Source organism: Monomorium pharaonis, chromosome 5, assembly GCF_013373865.1.
Source record: "Monomorium pharaonis isolate MP-MQ-018 chromosome 5, ASM1337386v2, whole genome shotgun sequence".
In the NCBI taxonomy this organism is placed as follows: Eukaryota; Metazoa; Arthropoda; class Insecta; order Hymenoptera; family Formicidae; genus Monomorium; species Monomorium pharaonis.
In genome coordinates, this window is record NC_050471.1 from 18,447,822 (window position 1) to 18,455,682 (window position 7,861).

The window sequence follows — 7,861 nt, forward strand, 5'->3', positions numbered from 1 at the left end:
TATTGGCCACGCGTCATTATTGACCACGTCAATATTGGCCACGCGTGATATTGCCCACGTCAATAATGGCCACGTCAATATTGGCCACGCGTCATTATTGCCCACGCGTCATTATTGCCCACGCCATTATTGCCCACGCGTCATTATTGGCCACGCGTCATTATTGGCCACGAGTGATATTGCCTACGTCAAAAATTGGCCACGTCAATATTGGCCATGCGTAATATTGCCCACGTCATTAATGGCCACGTCAATATTGGCCACGTCATTATTGCCCACGCGTTATTATTGCCCACGTAACTATTGCCCACGCGTCACTATTGCCCACGTCATTACTGTATATGGGTTTGCGACTTGGACGGGGTGGGTGCGGGAGGGGGGCCGAAGGCCTTTTTTGCCCCCGCCCGTGTGTGTGTGTGTGCGTGCGCGCGCGCGCGCGCAAAGCATTTCTCTGCACCACATGGGTTTGCAACTTTCCACGCTAAGCAAAAAAATTGATTAATATTGACGTGGGCAATAATGACGCGTGGGCAATAATGACACGTGGGCAATAATGACGCGTGGTCAATAGTGACGTGGGCAATAATGACGTGTGAGCAATAATGACGTGGTCAATAATGACGCGTGGGCAATAATGACGTGGGCAATAATGACGTGGGCAATAATGACGCGTGGCCAATATTGAAGTGGCCATTATTGACGTGGACAAAATCACGCGTGGCCAATATTGACGTGATCAATAATGACGCGTGGCCAATAATGACGTGGTCAATCCACTTCGTGGTCAATCGGAATCGTGGTCAATAATGACGTGGCCAATATTGACGTGGTCAATATTGACGTGGCCAATATTGACGTGGCCAATCGGAACCGTGGCCAATATTGACGTGGCCAAACGGGTGCCACTCGGTAATTTGCATCCAATTAGTATAGGCCAAATCCTTTTTAGGATAAAGAATGAGAATAAATACAAACAAGTTTATAATAACATTTTAAATATTAGAAAGAAGGGCAGAAATATCAGCTTTAGAACGTTTAAAGATGCAAATAATTTCTTGGATCACAGAGATTTGATTCTGGCAAAGTGGCTAGCATATATTCCTAATTTTAAAATATTTAGAATAGGTATAATTCGTGATGTATCTTCAGAAATTACTTAGGAGGAACTGCTGGCAGGAATTGAGTGGCCTAATAAAAGATCTTTTAAAGTGATCAGAACTCAAAGATTAACATACTTGGATCGAAGTGATAACTCTCTTAAGCTCTCATCTTCAGTTAAGATTATTTTTGAAACTAACCTATTGCCGGAATTTGTATATCTTTTCAAGGTAAAGCATAAAATATTCCCGTTTATTAATAAAATAAAAAAGTGCAATAATTGCTGTCGTTGGAGTCATTCCTCGAAATTCTGTAGAGGAAAGTTGAGATGCCAGAAGTGTGGGGAGGATCATCTCAGTGAGAACTGTAAAAGTAATATTTTTAAGTGTGTTAATTGTGGAGGTCCCCATGGCTCTTTTGATGATTCATGTCCATCGTTTTAATACCATAACCTTGTAAACTATGTTATGGCTTATGTTAATTACTCATCTTTCAAGGCCAAGAGACTAATAAAGAACAGAGAGATGTCTTCTAAATTGGCAAAATGTTTAAATCTCAGTTGTATGCTGGATGGAATGCTCAGATAGAGTTGGGTCCGGCTCTTAATTTTGGTAAGCGTATACAAATAAAAAGGGGTTCGAACGTTGACCCGGTTACCATAAATGGATCGAGTGTTGGCACCTCTTCTAATATAAAGTCAATAATTCCAATAAATAATAAAACTGTTGGGGCTGGGGTCCTTGGAATGCGTTTACTCAGAAGAAATGGTGATCAATTTGACATATCTCGGGCGATTATGTCCCTTCCTCGACAGAAGGAATTGTTGAAGAGAGGCCAGGGAGGATGCGAATCAGGTTCTTCGATTGCTCCATCTCATAATTCCAGGGGCAGGGCGGAGCCTATTCCTTTTGGGAGCGTCCCAGATGCGCACAGTAATAAACGGACACAGCAGGCTGAGTGAAACGGACACAGTAACAAACGGACACAGACCAAATGGACACAGTAATAAACGGACACAGTAACAAACGGACACAGACCAAATGCGCACAGAGCGAAACGGACACAGTGCGAAACGGACACAATAACAAACGGACACAGACCAAATGCGCACGGACCAAATGCACACGGACCAAATGCGCACACTGCACGTGCGCACGGACCAAATGCAATCCATGTACATTGCAAGCAGAGTAAAGTCCACATAGGTTAGCGACTTGGACGGGGCGGGTGCGGGAGGGGGGCCGAAGGCCCCCCTTGCACCCCCCCGTGTGTGTGTGTGTGTGTGTGTGTGTGCGTGCAAAGCATTCACTGCATCACATGGGTTTGCGACTTTCCGTGTATGCATTTGATCTGTGCGCATGTGCAGTGTGCGCATTTGGTCTGTGTCCGTTTCGCACTGTGTCCGTTTCGCTCTGTGCGCATTTAGTCTGTGTCCGTTTGTTACTGTGTCCGTTTCGCACTGTGTCCGTTTGTTACTGTGTCCGTTTCGCACTGTGTCCGTTTATTACTGTGTTCGTTTGGTCTGTGTCCGTTTGTTACTGTGTCCGTTTCACTCAGCTTGCTGTGTCCGTTTATTACTGTGCGCATCTGGGACTCACTCTTCCTTTCCAAGCGCAGAGCCTAAGAAGTTTGACTCAAGGTGTTGCGTCTAAGGCGGTTCATGGTTCTGACCTAATCAGTTTGTTTCAAGGTGTTGATCCTATTGTGGAGCTTAATTCAGAAATAATAATTTCTCAGATTGCTGGTTTGATTAGTTCTAATAGAACAACCGAAAAAAGATGGCGTGACCTCCGCTGCTACTTGTCTGCAACCATAATTATTAATCAATTGTAGAGTTGCTGATCGCCTAGTATATTAGAAAGGCATCCTTGTTCCTAATTATTCTGTATTTTCAATGGCTTTAAAGATTCTGCAATGGAATTGTAGAGGAATTATGGGAAAAAAGCAAGAGTTTTCTAATATAATGTTACATTTTGATCTTATATGCCTTCAGGAAACATGGTTACAAGAGAGAATAAATTTTGATTTTAGTGACTATATTACGTTTAGATCTGATAGAGCTGGAAATAGAACGGGAGGTGGTACGGCAGTTCTTGCGAGTAAAAGTCTTGACTCGATTTGTTTTAATTTAAACCTACTAGATAATCTCGGGCTAGAGTATATTGCTGTAGCTATTATAAGAAAGGAAAAAGGGTTGAAAAATATTGTATTGGTCTCTCCATATAGACCTCCTGATGTAATGTTAAATAAAGCCAAATGGATAAGTTTTTTCCAGAGGGTCTCTAATCTGTTTGACAGATGTGTGTATCTGTGGGGATCTAAACTCTGAGAATGAAATCTGGGGGTCAACTCGAACCAGTACGGTAGGAAGATGTTTGGCGGTGTGCATTGATAAACTTTTATTATACTTAACGATGGTTCCCTAACTAGAATTTCATTGAACTCTGAGTATGTGAGTGTTCCTGATCTTACCTTGGTCTCGGGGAGTCTTTGGTCGGATGCTTTCTGGTCTCTGTGGCCGGATTGTATTGGCAGTGATCATATTCCCATTGTTATTAGTTTTATTGGGGGGTCTGGTTGCGAAGATTCGGGAACTAAGTCCTACGAACAACAGATTAGATCTAGGAAAAGATTGGATATATCAGGTATGTTCGGGATTTGATTTTCCTGTAAAATTTTCCGTCCCTTGAATTCGTCGCGCTTGCTGACGGCGTGTTCACAGCATGTCAACAAGATTTAGCAGCGGACGAGCGGGGACACAATAATATCACGCCGGCCGTCTCGAACCGCAGTTTCTGAGCTTCATGCTCCTCGATGGAGGATCGCGTGGTCCTCCGCAGATCAGCTGCGTGGTGAGTGATCGCCACGCACTGCAAGCGTTTGATCGGATGGTGTGGAGGCGCCCGACTTCCCGGAGCATTCCTCCGCAGCCAGTCTTGCGCCTGCTACCGCCCGCCAAGATCACTATTCGCGCTTCGCGCAATTCATTTAAATTTCAAGTATTCACGATCCCGCGTTTTTCTGTCTATCTCGGGATCGCGAGTGCGTCAAAATACGTCGAAGTTCGCTTTGGTTTTCGATTAATTATTCATTGAGTGTTATAATTTGCGCGCAATCGCGGGTTGAGAGATCACACAGAGATATCGACAGTACGACCATCTTATTAACCGGTTGACGACGTCGCGTTCGTGATTGCACGGCTGCTGCGCGACAAGATATCCGTCGATCGCGATCGCAAGATTTCCGTCGCGAAAGCGTGCATCGCCACGCTTACCAAGATTTCCGACGCGCTTTTCTCTTCGGCAGCCTATCACCGTGCAAGGAAGATTTCCGATCGCTCACACCTCGTCGTCTTCGCGTACGTCCGAATCTCAATCTCAATTCCGCGCGAGCGTGCACTCTGTGTATTTGTTCAGTGAGAGGTGAAACATTTAATAAAATTTGTTAAGTTGACCTGTCGGTGTGTCATTTACGATCCACCTCATCTAATTCCATCCTCGAGTGACTTTCCGAAGTCACTCGACACGCACTCCGCGCTCAGCGCTGGGCGGTTCCGGCACTCGCGCCGACATAATCGGCGCATTCGCATTCAAGGTATGTCAAGTGATTGTTTTGCTGAGCTAGTGATAAATAGACTGGGTGACACCTCGGACCATCAGTTAACTGGCGCGTCTCAATATGAATCCTGGGTATCAACAATAATATGTGCCATTTTTTCTGGAGCTAGGCTATATGATGGTGAAAAGAGAGTCTCGGTTTTCGATTCTGGGAAATGTTGTATTAATTTTATAAATCTTAAGAAGTCAAATAGCAGGAAAAAACCTACACCCAAACCCTGGTGGGATTGCAAGTGCTCTCGGGTGGTAGAAAAGAGAAGGTTGGGGTATAGGAAACTGAGAGAGAACCATTCACGGGTTAATTTGCTGCTTTACAGAAGAGCATCGGAAAAAACTAGAAAGCTGCTCAAAAGGAAGAAAAGTCAAAGCTTTAAATTATTAGTTAATAATATGAGTTTATCAGCAGGTCCTTTTCCCTCCAGATCTTTTTTGGCAGACAATAAATGCGTTCAAACAAAGTGCTTTTCTTTCTCCAACAGGCCCTCCGAGTGTTTTTAGAGCCCATAAAGTGGAAAATTACCTTTGTTACAGTATTCCGTCGTGGGTTTCTAACTTGTTTGAAACCCCCCGGGAGTGTATCCCCACTAACAATTTATTCGCTCCGTTAAACTTTACGAAATTATGTTTTGTATCGCTGCTTTAAAAGTACGGAGTTCTCCGGGTTTGCATTGGTAACTCTCTTATAAAACTGTTGCCTATGAGTGCTATTGAACGATTACTTGAAATATTTAATAGAATTGTGGCTGATGGTTCCTTCTCTCAAGAATGGAAATCTATTGATGTTTCCTTGATCCCCAAGCCAAATAAAGAAGAATTTAGACCTATTTCGTTGTCTTCAGTTACTGCCAAAATGTTTGAAAAATTGATTCTTAAAAGATTCAGTCAATTTGTGGAAGAGAGTAAACTGATTCCTAACACGCAATTTGGTTTCAGGAGGGGTAGGTCGTGCGATGATTGTCTTGCATTAATGAATCTATCTATTTATAGGGTTTTTGCGAAGGGCAAGATGTCGGGTGCGTTACTGCTGGATGTAAAATTGGCGTATGACAATGTTAACCCTCAGATTTTATTTTCAATGATTAATGAGTTGGAGATTCCAACTAATAAGCTTCTATTTAGGAATTTCTTGAGCCCAAGAACTGCCAATTTCTTTGAATCCGGCCAATGGTTTAGATGCAGACTTTTGCAGAGGGGTCTCCCGCAGGGATCAGCCTTGAGCCCTACTCTTTTAACCTTTATGTAAAAGATATCCTATGGAAAATTTCCTATAATTGTCAGCCACTACAATTTGCGCGATGGACAGTATTAGATTTGTCAACGCTACGATAGGAGCACAACTTAAATGGGGTTGTAACGAACCACACCCGGCGGACGACCAACGACCGCGAGAGGTCCGGTCGACCAATCGCCGGACCGCAATACGGGCATCGGCCTGTGATAAAACCTAATAACCCGACGAGATAACGACGGTCTCGACGACCGCCTGACTCCCGCCAGCATCCCGATCGACGAGATACGAGAACCGAGGGGACCCGAAGACTCACGGGAATACCCGAGCTTCCACCCGAGCGGGTATAAAAGGTCGCTTCGGTGGAGGCACACTCACTTCTCGATACATCGGCATCCGGCACCAATCCGCCCGATACCGCGAGAAAATCTTCCGAACGATCGGCAGGGTAGAGTGTTCTCCGCCTTCGCCGAGGGTTCTCGGCATTGTTCAAACTTAAACCCTATCCCGAGTCAGCAAGCCGAGGGTAAAGTGTTCTTCGCCTTCGCCGAGGGTTCTCGGTTGCTGCTCACTCCATTGCTACAAGAAAACGGGCGGACTAGCGGGGTGGAGAGTTCTCCGTCTCTCTCGAAGGTTTTCGAGAGTCCGTATACCATCTCCCTTACTCATCACCGCCGGTAGACAGAATTCGCTGAATCATCCGCGCACACCGCACCCGCCGCGCGCCGTCTACCGAAGCTCGCGCATCCCGCCGTACCGCTGTAACGTCTCGCGTCCCGCGAACGCTACGAAACGCGTCGCACGCTACGAACAGCTGATCGGCCGGCCGAAACCACGCATCGACGCACCGAGCTTGTAAATAGTCTGTATATATGATGTAAATCTATCTCTTATTAAAATATAGATATTATTAAAATCGAAACTCGAATTTCTGCTGTCTCAAACCTCTTACTGCCCTCGCCGGAGGCAAACCGACGAGCTAGTCCGTGCGGGAAACAAGGTTGTTACAGGGTAGTATGTGGTATTGTAGCGCCGCAGATTTTTATATTGAATCCCTGGAAAAATCTTTGAGTCAGGCATATAAAACGGCAATGGGCATCTCCAGATCCACTCCTAACAGGGTGGTTTGGAGTTTCAGTAATCAGTTTAGTTTAATAAGAAGAACTAGTATAAAATTAGACAAATACCTATGCAAGTTACTGCTGTCCTATAATCCAGTTAAAGAGATATGTTATTATTAACAAGATTAAAAATTATCATGCTTGGACCCAATCAAAGAAGGTCGCGTCCAGAAATATTCCGTTTATAATGAGTAGATGGTCAAGGGTTCGTTCTTTCGAGAAGATCTTATTTCAATGGGACATCCATCCGGCCCATGATTTTTCTCTGTCCCTGGCTTCTTTGGAGATTGATGTAGACCGCAGATCAGGGGCGATGGCTCTCTTGTGCAACAACCCTGATAATGCGTTTAACAAACTCATTGTTGTAAATAGTCTGTCAAGGGAGAAGATGACGATGTATACAGATGGTTCTAGAACACCCTTGGAGGATGGTGGGTCATTGGTAGGTTGCGCGGTTTATGTCCCGAGTTTAGAGAGATTCTATATGTTGTAATAAGCAATTCATATTTCGCGTTGGACTCATGTATTTGTCACGTGCTCCATAAATGCTCAGCGCGTCGAGCTGTGATCTTTTGGGGAAGGCGGGCGACTTACCGCTTCGCCGGCCCCTATTCTCTGTAACGCTCTCGAACGACTCTGACGTTCAGTTCGCTCTCTGAATAAAGGCAGAAATTATATTTGTTGCTTTATCTGTCTACCTACCGTCTCTTATCACTATCCTGCCTGTATCATCGAGTGAGTCCCAGATGCGCACAGTAATAAACGGACACAGTAACAAACAGACACAGACCAAACGA